Below are 15796 nucleotides of genomic sequence, written 5' to 3'. Positions count from 1 at the left end.
ATTCTTTTTTTGCTATTGAGTTGTATGAGTTCCTTAAGTATTTTGGATATTAACCTCTTATCAGGTATATGGTTTGCAAATATTTTCTCCCATTCCATAGGTTCCCTTTTCATTGTGTTGATTGTTTCCTTTGCTGTGCAGAAGCTTTTTAGTTTGACATAATTCAAAACTTGTTAATTTTGCATTTGGTGCCTGTGCTTTTGGTGTCATGTCCAAAAAATCATTGCCAAGACCAATGTCAAGGACATTTTCCCCTATGTTGTCTTCTGAGAGTTTGTGGTTTCAGGCCTTACATTTAAGTTTTTAATCCACTTTAAATTGACTTTGTGTATTGTGTAAGATAAGGGTCCAGTTTCATTTTTTTAAGTAATTTTATTGGGATTATAATGATTTATAACGTGTAATTTTGAGTGTACATTATTATCAATTCCTGAATACACTTTATTGTGCTCACCCCCAGTAGTCTAATTTTTATCCATCACTGTACATATGTACCCCTTTGTCCTTTCGCCAACCCCCTAATCCCCTTCCCCTCTGGTAACCACTAACCTCTTCTCTTTATCCGTGTATTTGTTATCTTCCACATATGAGTGAAATCATGCAGTATTTGTCTTTCTCTCTCTGGCTTATTTCGCTTAACATCACACCCTCCAGGTCCATCCATGTTTTTGCAAATGGGACAATTTTGTCCTTTTTATGGCTGAGTAGTATTCCATTATATATATATACCACATCTTCTTTATCCATTCATCTGTAGAAGGGCACTTGGATTGTTTCCACATCCTGTCTATTGTGAATTGTGCTGCAGTGAACATAGGGGTGCATAAGTCTCTTTGGATCATTGATTTCAGGTTCTTTGGATAAATACCCAGTAGTAGGATATCTGGATCATATGGCATTTATATTTTTAATTTTTTGAGGAATCTCCATACTGTTCTCCATAGTGGCTGCACCAGTTTGCATTCCCACCAGCGGTGTATGAGTGTTCCCTTTTCTCCACATCCTCTCCAACGTTTGTTGTTTTCTGTCCAGCTTCATTCTTTTGCATGTGGATATCCAGTTTTCCCAACATCATTTATCAAAGATGCTATTTTTTCTCAATTTGGATTCTCGGCACCCTTTTTGAATATTAGTTGACTGCATGGATCACACTGTATGCATGGGTTTATTTCTGGACGATCTATTCATTCCATTGTTATTTGTGTTTGATTACTATACTGTACTGTTTGATTACTATAGCTATATAATATAATTTGAAATCAGGAAGTGTGATGCCTCTAGCTTTGTTCTTCTTGCTCAAAATTTCTTTGGCTATTCAGAGTCTTATGGTTCCATGTGAGTTTTGGGATTGTTTTTTCTATTTCTGTGAAAAATGCCATTGAAATTTTGATAGGGATTGCATTGTATCTGTAGATTGTTTTCAGTAGTATGGACATTTTAATAATATTAATTCTTCCAATCCATAACCATGGGATATCTTTCCATATATTTGTGTCTTCTTAAGTTTTTTTCATCAATGTTTGATAGTTGTCAGTGTATAGATTTTTCACTTCCTTGGTTAAATTTATTACTAAGTAGCTAATTCATTTAGCTGTAAATGGGATTTTTTAAAAAAATTCTTTTTCAGATTGTTTTTAGTGTATAGAAATGCAACTGATTTTTGTATGTAGTTTTGTATCCTGTGACTTTATTGAATTCATATATTAGTTGTAACAGTTTTTTGGTGGAGTCTTCAGGATTTTCTACATATAATATCATGTCATCTGCAAACAGAAGCAATTTTACTTCTGATTTTCTGATTTGGATGACTTTTATTTCTTTATCTTGCCTGATTACTCTGGTGAGGACTTTTAGTACTATGTTGATTAGAAGCGGTCAGAGTGGGCACCTTACTTTTTTTCCTGATCTTAAAGGAAAAGCTTTTAACTTTTCCCTGTTGGGTATGATGTTAGCTGTGGCCTCATCATTTATGGCCTTTATTATGTTGAAGTACATTCCTTCTATACTTAATTTGTTGAGAGGTTTTTTTTTTTTTTTTTATCATGAATGGATATTGAATTTTGTCAAATGCTTTTTCTGCGTCTATTGAGATGGTCATATGATTTTTATCCTTTATCTTGCCCATGTGGTGTATCACATTTATTGATTTGCATATATTGAACCATCCTTGCATCCTAGAGATAAATCCTACTTGATCATGATGTATGATCCTTTTAATGTGCTTTTGAAATCGGTTTGCTAGCATTTTGTTGAGGTTTTTTGCATCTATGTTCATCAGGGATATTGGTCTGTAGTTTTCTTTTCTTGTAGTGTCCTTGTTTGGTTTTGGTATCGGGGTAATGCCAGTCTTGTAAAGTGAGTGTGGAAGTATTCTCTCCTCTTCAATTTTTTGGAAGAGTTTGAGAGGTTTGGTGTTAATGCTTTTTTAAATGTTTGGTAGAATTCACCAGTGAAGCCATCTGGTCCTGAGCTTTTCTTCATTGGGAAGTTTTTGATTACTGATTCAATCTCCTTATTCATTATTGGTCTGTTCAGATTTTCTATTTCTTCCTGATTCAGTCTTGGTAGGTTGTGTGTTTCTAGGAATTTATCAATTTATTCTAGGTTATCCAATTTGTTGTCAAAATTGTTCATAGTACTCTCTTATAATTCTTTGTATTTCTCTGACATCAGTTGTAATGAATCCTCTTTCATTTCTGATTTTATTTGAGTATTCTCTCTTTTTTTCTTGGTGTAGCTAAAGGTTTGTCAATTTATCTTTTCAAAAATGATCTCTTAGTTTTGTTGATCTTCCCTAGTTTTCTAGTTTCTATTTCATTAATTTCTGCTCTAATCATTATTATTTCAATTAATTTGGGCTTAGTTCTTTTTCTTGTTCTTTTAGATGTAAATTTAGGTTATTTATTTGAGGTCTTTTTTCTTTTTTTCTTAGTGTGGATGTTTATTGCCATAAACCTCCCTCTTAAAACTGCTTTTGTGCATCCCATAAGTTTTGATATGTTGTGTTTTCATTTTCATTTGTCTCAAGATATTTTTTGATTTTCCTTTTGATTTCTTCTTTGACTCATTGATTCTTAAGGAGTGTGTTGTTTAATTTCTACATATTTTTGAATTTTTCCTTTTTCCTTCTGTTATTGATTTCTAGTTTCATAGCATTGTGGTCAGTAAAAGTATTTGATATGATTCAATCTTCTTAAATTTGTTAAGACTTGATTGTGACCTAATATATGACTATCCTGGAAAATGTTCCATGTGTGCTTGAGAAGAATGTGTATCCTGCTGCTATTGGGAAGAATGTTCTGTTTATATCCGTTAGGTGCTTTTGATCTAAAGTGTTCTTCAAGTCTGCTGTTTCCTTGTTAATTTTATGTCTGAATGTCTATCCATTGATAGAAATGGGATATTGAAGTCCCCTACTATTATTGTGTTATCATCTGTTTCTCCCTTCAATTCTCTTAATATTTGCTTTATATATTTAGGTGCTCTGATATTGGGTTTGTATATATTTACAATTGTTAAATCCTTTTCATGAATTGATCCCTTTATCATTGTATAATGACCTTCTTTGTCTCTTCTGACAGTTTTTGACTTAAAGTCTATTTCGTCTGATATAAATATAGCCACCACTGCTCTTTTTTGGTTACATTTGCATGGAATATCTTTTTCCATCCCTGCACTTTAAAGATAAAGTGAGTCTCTTGTAGGCACTGTACAGTAGGCTCTTTTTTTTTTAAAATCCATTCAGCCACTCTTTGTCTTTTGATTGGAAAATTTAATTCATTTACATTTAAAGTAATTATTGATAGGTAAGGACTTTCTGTTGTTATTTTATTAGTAGTTTTCTGTTTTGTAGTTCCTTTTCTTTCTTCCTTCCTTTCTACCCTCCTTTGGGATTTGGTGATCTTCTGTAGTAGTATGCTTTGATTGCTTTCTCTTTTGTTTGTCTGCTACATGGTTTTTCTTTGTGATTAACATATGGCTTACAGAAAATATCTTATCGTTATTACAATCTATTTTAAACTTATAACAACTTAAGTTCAATCATATATGAAAACTCCGTACTTTTACTTCTCTCCTCTACTATTTGTGTAATTGATATTACAGTTTATATCTTTTTATATTGTGTGTCTATTAACAAATTATTGTAGCTATAGTTATTTTTAAAACATTTGTCTTTAAACTTTTATGTCAGATTTAAAAGTGATTTATATATCACCATTACTATATTAGAGTATTATGAATTTGGCTATCTACTTCCCTTTACCAATGAGTTTTATACTTTCATATGTTCTCATGTTGCTAATTAGTGTCCTTTTGTTTCAACTTGAAGAGCACACTTCAGCATTTCTTGTAAGGCGAGTCTAGTGCTGATGAACTCCCTCAGTTTTGATTTGTCTGGAAAAGTCTTTATCTCTCCTTCATTTCTTAAGGACCACTTTGCCTGGTATAGTATTGTTGATTGGCAAGTGTTTTTCTTCAGCACTTTGAATATCATCCCACTCTCTTCTGACCTGCAAGGTATCTTCTGAGAAATCTGCTGATAGCCTTATGTGGATTCCCTTGTACGTGATGAGTCATTTTTCTCTTGCTATTTCTGAATTTCTCCCTTTGTCTTTGACCTCTGAAAATTTGATTATAATGTGCCTCAATGAAGACCTCTTTATGTTTTATCTATTTAGAGTTTTTTGGGCTTCATGGATCTGGATGTCCATTTCCCTCCCCAGATTTGGTAAGTGTTCTGTCATTATTTCTTTAAGCAAGCTTTTTGCCTCTTTCTTGTACTCTGCTCTTTCTGGGAGTCACATAATACATATATTGATTCACTTGATGGTCTCCCATAGGTCTTGTAGGGCTTCTTCCCTCCTTTTCATTCTTTTTTCTTTTTGTTCCTCTGACTAGATAATTTCCTCTTTAAGGCATACATTCTTGTATCTGTCTTCGAGTTCTTTGATTTTTTCTTCTGCTTGATTTTGTCTGCTGTTGAAGCTACTTATTGAATTTTACAGTTCAGTCATTGCATTCTTCAGCTCTAGGATTTCTGTTTGGTCCTTTTTCATGATTTCTCTCCTTCTGTTGAACTTCTTATTTTGATCGGGTATTTTTTTCCTGGTTTCATTTAGTCATATATCTGTGTTCTCATGTAACTCACTGAGCTTCTTTAACACCGTTATTTTGAATTTTTTATCAGGCAATTTGTAGATCTCCATTTCTTTGGGGTCAGACTCTGGAGATTTATTTTGTTACTTTGGTGAGGACATGTTTCCTTGATTTTTCATGTTCCTTCAAGACTTTCATTGCTGTCTTCACATTTGAAGAAGCGGTCACTTCTTCCAGTTTTTGCTGACTGGCTTTGGGAAAGAAAGACCTTTACCAACCTATAGATTCTGGAGGTCTCTGAAATCTTTTCTATGGACATGCCTGCTCCACTCTTCTTGGTCCTTCTTGAGAGGAAAGTCTTAGGATTGTATGCTTTCTCTTGATACTGTAAAGTCAGGCTGGGTGCTGAGAGTCTGCCATTTATTTTCCTTAGGGAAGTACTGTGAAGTGTTGTACACCTTCTCTCATACCAGTAGAATCAAGCCAACTGCTGATATCTGTGTGCTGTCTGTAGGAGCTCATACATACCATCTGTGGAGGTTCACATGCACCATCTGCAGGGGAGTGCAGGGTGCTGGTTATTGGTGGTGGTAGTACTCATGAAGTGCTGGGGATGCAGTGGCTACTTAGGGTGGTCTACAGGTGAGGTGTCCTATAGGCTTCATGGAAAGGCTCTTGGTAGAGATTGTGAGCCAGATAGTAGAATTTGTGGCTGTATGCCAATTATTGAGAGCTCGTCTCCCTGTTCCTTGCTCCTAGCTGTCCCTAGATTATTAGGCCATGCTGGTCTGGGTGTTCTGGGTGGGACAAGACAGTTGGGTCTCTTGGGCAGTCTCCTACAAGCCTGGGGAAGCTGAGCACTCACTTCACTCTCATTTTCCCTGTGGGAGAAATTGTGAGCTGAGGAGGTCTCTGTTGGCACTGAGCTGTGCTGCTTTGAGGAAGGAATGATGAAGATAAACTGAGACTATTCTTCTTACCATCTTTAATGAATCTATTCTTACATATTTTGCCCCAATGGTGTGCTGGAACCTCTCAGCTTGATTCCTGGGCTCCCATAAGGGTAATTTTTGTCTGTGAATGATTGTTAAAATTAGTATTTTTGTGGGGGTTTAAGGGCTTAAACTTACTATTCCACCATCTTGTTGATGTCACTCAATAGTATTGTATTTTTTATTTTGTTTTTCACATGTTTGTTGATAGTATATAGAAATGTGATTTATTTTTGTTTGTTGATCTTGTATTTTATGACTTTGTTGAATTCACTTATTAGTTTTAGGACTATATTACTATTGTTATTATTTTTCAGCTTCATTGGGATTTTATATCTAGGTAGTCATGCCATCTGAAATAGACACAGTTTTATTTTTTCCTTTCCCATTGGTGTGCCCATTATTTCTTTCTCCTGTCTTATTTATTAAAGTGGTTGGAACATCTGTATGATGTTGAATAAAATTGGTGAGAGTGGATATCTTTGCTATGTTCCTGACCTTGCAGGAAACGCATTTAGTCTTTCAGCATTGATATGATGTTAGTTGTAGTTTTTTTGTAGATGCCCCTTATCAAGTTGAGGCTCTTTCTCTCTATTCATAAGTTGCTAAGAGTTTTTATTATAAATGGGTATTGGATTTTACCGAAAAATTTTTCCTGCTTCAATTGCTATTATTATATTAGCCTGTTGATATGATGAATTACACATATTGACTGCTGAATGCTGAACCAACCTTGTGTACCTGGAGGAAATCTCACTTAGTTGTGGCATGTAATTTTTAAAATATATTATTGGATTTGACTCGCTAATATTTTATTGAGGAATTTTGACAGATATTGCTCTATAGTTTTCTTTTTTGTACTGTATTCATCTAGTCTTGATTCAGGGTAATACTGGCCTCATAAAGTGAGTTAGGATATGTTCCCTCCATTTTTATTTTCTAGAAGGGATTTGTAAAAATTGGTGTTAATTCTTCTTTAAAGTTGGTATAATTTTCCAGTGAAACCATCTGAGCTTGGAGATTTCTTTTTCAGAATATTTTTAATTAAATATTCAAATTTTAAAATGATTATAGGATAATTAAAATTATCCGTTTCATCTTGAATTTTAGAACTTTATCGTTATCAATGGAATTAGTCCATTTCCTTGAAATAGTCAAATTTATGAGCATAAAGTTGTTCCTTATTATCTGTGGTGGTAATAGAATTTATAGTGATATATCTTCATTTCATTCCTGATATTGGTGATTTGCATCTTCTCTTTTTTTATCTTTGTTAGTCTTGTTAGAGGTTTATTAATATTATTGATTTTTTTGAAGAACTAGCTTTTTATTTCATTGATTTTTCTCATTTTCAATTTCATTAATTTGTGCTCTAAACATTGTTATTTCCTTCATTCTTCTTGATTTGGGTTTATTTTTTTTTCTCCTCTAGTTTCTTAAGGTAGAAACTTAGATTCTTGATTTGAGACCTTTATTTCTAATGTAGGCATTTAATGCTTTAAAAGTTCCTCTTGTTTATTGATGAAAGAATGAATAAAGATCTGATTGCACACACAATGGAATATTATTCAGCCATAAAAAGAAGGAAATCCTGCCATTTTCAACAATATGGTTGAACCTTTAGAGCATTATGCTAGTGAAATAAGTCAGACAGAGAAAGACAAATACTATATCACTGATATGTGGAATCTAAAAAAACAAAGAACTCATAGATACAGAAAACTGATGATTGTCAGAGGTGGGAGGTGGGGGATGGGCAAAATGGGTGAAGGTGGTCAAAACGTACAAACTTCCAGTTATAAAATAAATTAAGTCCTGGGGATGTAATGTACATCATGAACTGTGCGTATATTTGAAAGTTGATAAGGGATCTTAAAAGTTCTCATCACAAGAAAAAATTGTAACTATGTGTGACAATGGATGTTAATTGGACTCATTGTGGTGATCATTTCATAATATATACATATATCAAATCATTGCACACTCAAAACTAATATAATATTATATGTCGATTATATCTCAATAAGAAGTCCTGCTCAGCACTGCTTTAGCCACATCCCACAAATTTTTAATATTTTATACTTTCATTTCCATTCAATTCTATGTTTTTTGAAAGTTTTTTTGATGACTTCCTCTTTGACTCATGGTTTATTTAGAAGTGTGTTTAATTTTAATGTGTTTAGAGATTTTCCTGTTCTCTCTCTTACTGATTTCCAGTTTGATTCCATTAAGCTCAGAGAACATAATATTTGTGACTTGAATTCTTTTAATTTTGATAAGGTTTGGCCCTAGTTTGTCTTAATTTAATCTGACTTCATTTTCTCCCTCTACTCATGCTTATGATGTGTAAGGTGAATATCTCCTTATTCAGGGAGTATGTCATATTCTTTAATGCCTCCCTTGCACATTTTTCTTCCTTTGTCTGATATTTATCTTGAACTCCTATTCTCCTTTCAAACACTTCACTACTCAGTTCAGATGTCTCTTATTCTGATATATAATTCCCTAACTCCCTGGGAAGTAATGGGTGTTCCCTACCCTATTTTCCCATAGAATATTATACTTATTTATTAAATATTTACCAGAGTTTTACTATTTTGCTTGTGAATTATAGTGCTCCAGTATTGTAAGGTATTCCAAAACAAGGACTACACATTATCCAAATTCTATAATCAACCACATATGTAATCCATGGTAGCAGTTGTGTGTGTGTTTAATTGTTTGTTTGAGTGAGTAAATAAATGTCATATATTAGAATTCTTCTAAGAAACAGAATTAATAGGATCTCTCTCTCTCTTTCTCTATCATCTATCTACCATCTATCAATCTAAGAGGATATTTATTATAGGAATTGGCTCACATGATTATGGAGGCTGAGTAGTCCCACAACCTGTCATCTGCAAGCTGGGAAACCAGGAAAGCCAGTTGTGTAATTCAGTCTGAGTCTGAAGGTCTGAGAATTGAGAGGCTGATGATGTAAGTAAGTCCTGAGTTGCTTTGGAAAGCCTGAGAACCAGGAATGCTGATGTCTGAGTGCAGAGGAAGATGGATATCTCAGTTCAAGCGGAGGAAGATAATTCACCCTACCTCTGTCTTTTTGTTCTATTCAGGCGTTTAACTGGATTGGATGATGTCCACCTGCATTGGTGAGGGTGAGCTGTTTTACTCACCTACCAATTCAAATTTTTATCTCTTCTGGAGACACCCTCCCAGACACACCCAGAAATAATATTTTACCAGCTATCTGGACATCTCTTAGCCCAGTCACATTGACATATAAAGTTCAACAACACACTTTTTAAGAATTTTTTCAAATTATCTTAGAAACATGTATTTTAACTTTTAAAAGGAATGCTTAGAAATAAAGGAAAAATTGAATACAATGAAAATAGAACCACCATAATCTCAACAAAAGAAGTACCAATCATTATTAACTTATAGTGTTTTATCTCCCTCACATTTCCTGTGTAAACCAATAAATTCCAATGATGTCAGAAAAGTTCTTTTTGGCATTCACGCATGATAATGTTCCTATTAAGTGGTGGCTAATTAAAAAAATATATTAGTGGCATTGCAGCAAGTCCATTTTCCTTAAAAAATAAAATTGAGAGTGGTGTCAGTATCATGGCGGAGTGAACTTGCCTGGGACTCTCTCCCCTCCAACATACAACAAAAAGGGGCAACCATACTCCAACAGAAGATATCCTAACAACACAAAAACCTTGGAGAGACACACAGCCACATGACAGAGGGTGGAGAGGCTGGAGCCCTCCTTGGAAGAGCTGGAATGGGGTAAGAGAGAACTTCGCTCCCTCTCCTAAAGACTGCGATTGCTGTGGTGGATCTGTGAGGGAAGGAGTCGGGGGGGGGGTTGCTTGTTCACAAGATTACCCAGGACTCCCTAGAGCCTAGAGGGAAGCCCTCGAATGGGGAAAATGCTTTTGTGTGGGGTGACCTAATCAAGCCAAGACCCCAGGAGACCAGATAGCCAGAGCTGATTGAGAAATCCCCTCTCCCCGACCTGCCTTGTGCTATCTTGGCTGAAGGCAGAGGCCTCAGAATATGTGGCTCTCAACCCCCACCCAGTGGCAATAGGCTGTAACTGCAACCAAATAATATGAGAGTGAGAAAGAGCCGACCTTCCAACATCAAACACTACATCAAACCTCTTGACCACAGAGAAAATGACAAGCACCCAGAACTCAGTCCTGAGGACACAGAAATATGTAAGCTAAATGACAATGAATTCAAAATAGCTATCATCAAAAAACTGAACAAGGTAAAAGAGAATATAGAGAAACAATTCAATGAGTTCAGGAGCTACTTCACAAAAGAGATTGAAACTATAAAGAAGAATCAATCAGAAATATTAGAGGTGAAAGACACAATGGAAGAGATAAAACACAAATATGGATTCCCTGAATGCTCAAGTGGACATCATAGAGGAGCAAATCAGCATAATTGAAGATAGACATGTTGAAATGCTCCAGACACAGGAGGAGAGGGAACTAAGACTAAAAAGAAATGAAGAAAGTCTCTGAGAAATATTTGACTCAATGAGGAAATGCAACATAAGAATTATAGGTATTACATAAGGTGAAGAGAAGGAAAATGGAGCAGAAAGTGTGTTTAAGGAAATAATAGCAGAGAACTTCCCAAATCTAGGGAAAGAGAGGAAAATATGTGTGGAAGAAGCTTCCAGATCTCCTAGATTTGTCAATGTAAAAAGACCTACTGCAAGGCATATAGTAGTAAAACTGGCAAAAATGAACCACAAAGAAAGAATACTCAGGGCAGCAACGCAGAAGAAAATAACTTACAAAGGATCCCCTATCAGGCTTTCAGCAGATTTCTCTGCAGAAACCTTACAAGATAGGAGAGAATAGAATGACATATTCAAAACTTTAAAAGACAAGAATCTTCAGCCAAGAATACTCTATCCAGCAAAAATGTGAAGGATGTGAGGGAGAAATTAAATTTTTCCCAGACAAACAAAAGCTAAGTGAGTTCATAGGCATAAGATGCCCCCCTACAAGAAATCCTCAAGAAGGCCCTCATATCTGAAAAAAGGAGAAAAAGGAGAAAGGGGTCACAAAACACAGAGTAAGAAGATATATAGGTAGACTAAATCAGAATAGGATAGCAAATATTCAACTATAGCATTAGGCTAAAGGGAAGGAAAACACCAAAAGCAAAGACAATCTTGTCACTTTAATCACGTACTCACAACACAAGTTGAAATAAGATATGAGAAAAACAACTTAGCAGGGGAGGAGGAAAGGAAGTGAATCGGTTTAGACTAAGGAAATTAGAGGCCATCAGAAAATGGACTATCTTATACACGAGATTCTGAATACAAACTTAAGGGTAGCCACTAAACTAAAAAGCAAAACAGAGACACAATATATAAGGAAAAAACAAAGAAACACATCATAAAAAACTACATAATTCAATGGGTAGACCAAAACACACAGGATGAGAAACACAAGAAATGCAGGAAAATCAGAAAACGAGGGATATAATGACAGCATTAAGCCCTCTTACATCAATAATCACCCTAAACATAAATGCATTGAATTCTGCAATAAAAATACATGAAGTGGCAAGATGGATTAAAGAACAAGATCCAACAATTTGCTGCCTCCAGGAAACACACCTCAGCTCCAATGACAAACACAGGCTCAGCGTGAAGGGGTGGAAGACAATACTCCATGCTAATGGCAAACAAAAGAAAGCAGGTGTCACAATACTTATATCAGACAAAGTAGACTTCAAGATGAGGCAGGTAAAGAGAGACAAAGAGGGGAAGTATATAGTGATCAAAGGGACCCTCCATCAAGAAGAAATAATGCTTATAAATATCTATGCACCCAAACACAGGAGCACCAAAGTCCATAAAGAAACTATTAACAAACCTTAGAGAGGATATTAAAAATAACACAACAATAGTAGGGGACCTCAACCCCCCACTCACATCAATGGATAGATCATCCAGACCAGAAAATCAACAAGGAAACAGTGGAATTAAACAAAAAGCTAAACCAGTTGGACTTAATAGACATATATAGAACACTCCACCCAAAACCAGCAGAATACACAGTCTTCTCAAGTGCACATGGAACATTTTCAAGGATAGAGCACAAGGCAAGCCTCTCTAAATTAAAAAAAATTGAAATAATAACAAGCATCTTTTTCTGATCATAATGCTCTAAAGCTAGAAATTAATTACAAGAAAAAAGCTGAGAAAGGGACAAAGGTGTGGAGACTAAACAACATGGTACTGAACAAGCAATGGATCATTGAAGAAGTTAAAGGAGAAATAAAAAAGTATCTGGAGACAAATGAAAATGATAACGTACCATGCCAACTCATATGGGATGCAGGAAAAGCTGTATTAAGAGGGAAATTCATTGCAATACAGGCACGCCTTAACAAACAAGAAAAATCTCAAATTACACCTAAATGAATTAGAAAAAGAACAAACAAAGCCCAAAGTCAGCAGAAGGAGAGAAATAATAAAAATCAGAGCAGAAATAAATGCTATTGAAACAAAAAAGGCAGTAGAAAGGATCAATGAAACAAAGAGCTGGTTCTTCAAGAAGATAAATAAAATTGACAAACCCCTAGCCAGACTTACAAAGAAAAAAAGAGAGAAAGCTCAAATAAACAAAATCAGAAATGAAAGAGGAGAGATAACAACAGACTCCACAGAAATACAATGGATTATAAGAGAATACTATGAAAACCTATATGCCAACAAAATGGATAACCTAGAGGAAATGGATAAATTCTTAGACTCTTACAACCTCCTAAAGAGAAGTCAAGAAGAAACAGACAATCTCAATAGACCAATCACAAGGAAAGAGATTGAAACAGCAATCAAAAGCATCCCAAAGAATAAAACCCCAGGGCCAGATGGCTTTCCTGGGGAATTTTATTAAACTTTCAGAGAGGATTTAATATCTATTCTTCTCAAGCTATTCCAAAAAATTAGGGAAGATGGAACACTTCCTAACACATTCTATGAGGCCAACATCACTCTGATACCAAAGCCTGAAAAGGACATCACAAAAAAGAACTACAGGCCAATATCACTGATGAATATAGGTGCAAAAACCCCCCCCCCCCCAAAATTTTGGCAACCTGAGTTCAGCAATACATCAACAGGATCATACATCATGATCAAGTGGGATTCACACCAGGGACACAGGGATGGTTCAACATCTGCAAATCAATCAACGTGATACACTACGTCAACAAATTGAGGAATAAAAACCACATGATCATCTCAGTAGATGCAGAGAAAGCATTTGACAAGATCCAACAGCCATTTATGATAAAAACTTTGAACAAAATGGGGATAGAAGGAAATTACCTCAACATAATAAAGGCCATATATGACAAACCCACAGCAAACATCATACTCAATGGGCAAAAACTGAGCACCACCCCCCTGAGAACGGGAACTAGACAAGGATGCCCACTATCACCACTCTTATTCAACATAGTACTGGAGGTTTTGGCCAGAGCAATTAGGCAAGAGAAAGGAATAAAAGGAATCCAAATAGGGAGGGAAGAAGTGAAACTCTCACTGTTTGCAGACGACATGATCTTATATACATAAAACTCCAAAACATCCATCAGAAAATTAATAGAAATAATTAACAACTATAGTAAAGTTGCAGGGTACAGAATCAACTTACAAAAATCAGTTGCTTTTCTATACTCCAATAACAAACTTACAGAAAGAGAACTCAAGAATACAATTCCACTTGCAATCGCAACTAAAAGAATAAAGTGACTAGGAATAAATTTAACCAAGGAGGTGAAGGACTTATACAATGAAAACTGTAAGACGTTACTGAGAGAAATTGATAATGATGTAAAGAGATGGAAAGAGATTCCTTGCCCATGGATTGGAAGAATAAACATAGTTAAAATGTCCATACTACCGAAAGCAATCTACAGATTCAATGCAATCCCTGTCAGAATCCCAATGACATTCTTCATGGAAATAGAGCAAAGAACACTAAAATTCATATGGGACAATCAAAGACCCCGAATTGCTAAGGAAATCCTGAGAAAAAAGAACAAGTCTGGAGGTATCACAATCCCTATCTTCAAAATGTACTACAAAACCATAGTGATCAAAACGTCTTTGTACTGGTACAAAAACAGGCACACAGATCAATGGAACAGAACTGAAAGGCCAGAAATAAAACCACACATCTATGGACAGCTAATCTTTGACAAAGGTGCCAAGAAAATGCAGTGGAGAAAAGATAGTCTCTTCAATAAATGGTGTTGGGAAAACTAGACAGCCACATGCAAAAGAATGAAGTTAGACCACTATCTCACGCCATACACAAAAATAAACTCAAAATGGATCAAAGACTTGAAGATACATCCTGAAACTATAAAACTGGAAGATAATATTGGTAGTACACTCTTTAACATCGAACTAAAAAGGATCTTTTCAAATACCATGTCCTCTCAGACAAAAGGAAACAAAAGAAAAAATAAACAAGCGGACTTCGTCAGACTAAAGAGCTTCTGCAAGGCAAAAGAAACTAGAATCAAAACAGAGACAACCCACCAATTGGGAGAAAATTTTTGCAAATCACATATCTGACAAGGGGTTAATCTCTGTAATACATAAGGAACTCACACAACTGAACAAGAAAAAAACAAACAACCCGATCAAAAAATGGGCAGAGATGAACAGACATTTTTCCAAAGAAGATATACAGATGACCAATAAACACATGAAAAGATGTTCAACATCACCAATCATCAGGGAAATGCAAATCAAAACTACACTAAGATACCACCTTATGCCTGTTAAAATGGCTATAATCACTAAGACTAAAAATAGCAAATGTTGGAGAGGGTGTGGAGAGAAGGGAACCCTCATACACTGCGGGTGGGAATGCAAACTGGTGCAGCCACTATGGAAAACAGTATGGAGATTCCTCAAAAAATAAAAATAGAAATACCACATGACCCAGCTATCCCACTACTGGGTATCTACCCACACAATTTGAAGTCAACAATCCAAAGTAACATATACACCCCTGTGTTCATTGCAGCCTTATTCACAATAGCCAAGACATGGAAACAACCCAAGTGCCCATCGACTGATGATTGGATAAAGAAGATGTGGTATATATGGACAATGGAATACTACTCAGCCAGAGAAAAAGACAAATTCATCCTATTTGCAATAACATGGAAGGACCTAGAGGGAATTATGCTAAGCGAAATAAGCCAGTCTGAGAAAGACAAATACCAGATGATTTCACTCATATGTGGAATATAAACAAGAACATGGACAAAGAAAACAGTTCAGTGATTACCAGGGGAAAGGGGGTGGGGGTGGGCACAGGGGGTGAAGGGGAGCACCTATGTGTGACAGTCAAGAAATAATGTACAGGGGCCGGCCCTATGGCCAAGTGGTTAAGTTTGTGTGCTCCACTGCGGTGGCCCAGGGTTTCGCCAGTTGGGATCCTCGGCGCGTACATGGCACTGCTCATCAGGCCGCATTGAGAAGGCATCCCACATGCCACAACTGGAAGGACCCACAACTAAGATATACAACTATGTGCTGGGAGGCAGGAAAAAAAAAAGATTGGCAACAGTTTTTTTAAAAAAAAAGAAATAATGTACAACTGAAATCTCACATTGATGTAAAGTATTATGAACTCAAT

Source organism: Equus asinus, chromosome 20 (genome assembly GCF_041296235.1).
Source record: "Equus asinus isolate D_3611 breed Donkey chromosome 20, EquAss-T2T_v2, whole genome shotgun sequence".
NCBI classification, from domain to species: domain Eukaryota; kingdom Metazoa; phylum Chordata; class Mammalia; order Perissodactyla; family Equidae; genus Equus; species Equus asinus.
Note: the sequence above shows the minus strand (reverse complement) of the source record.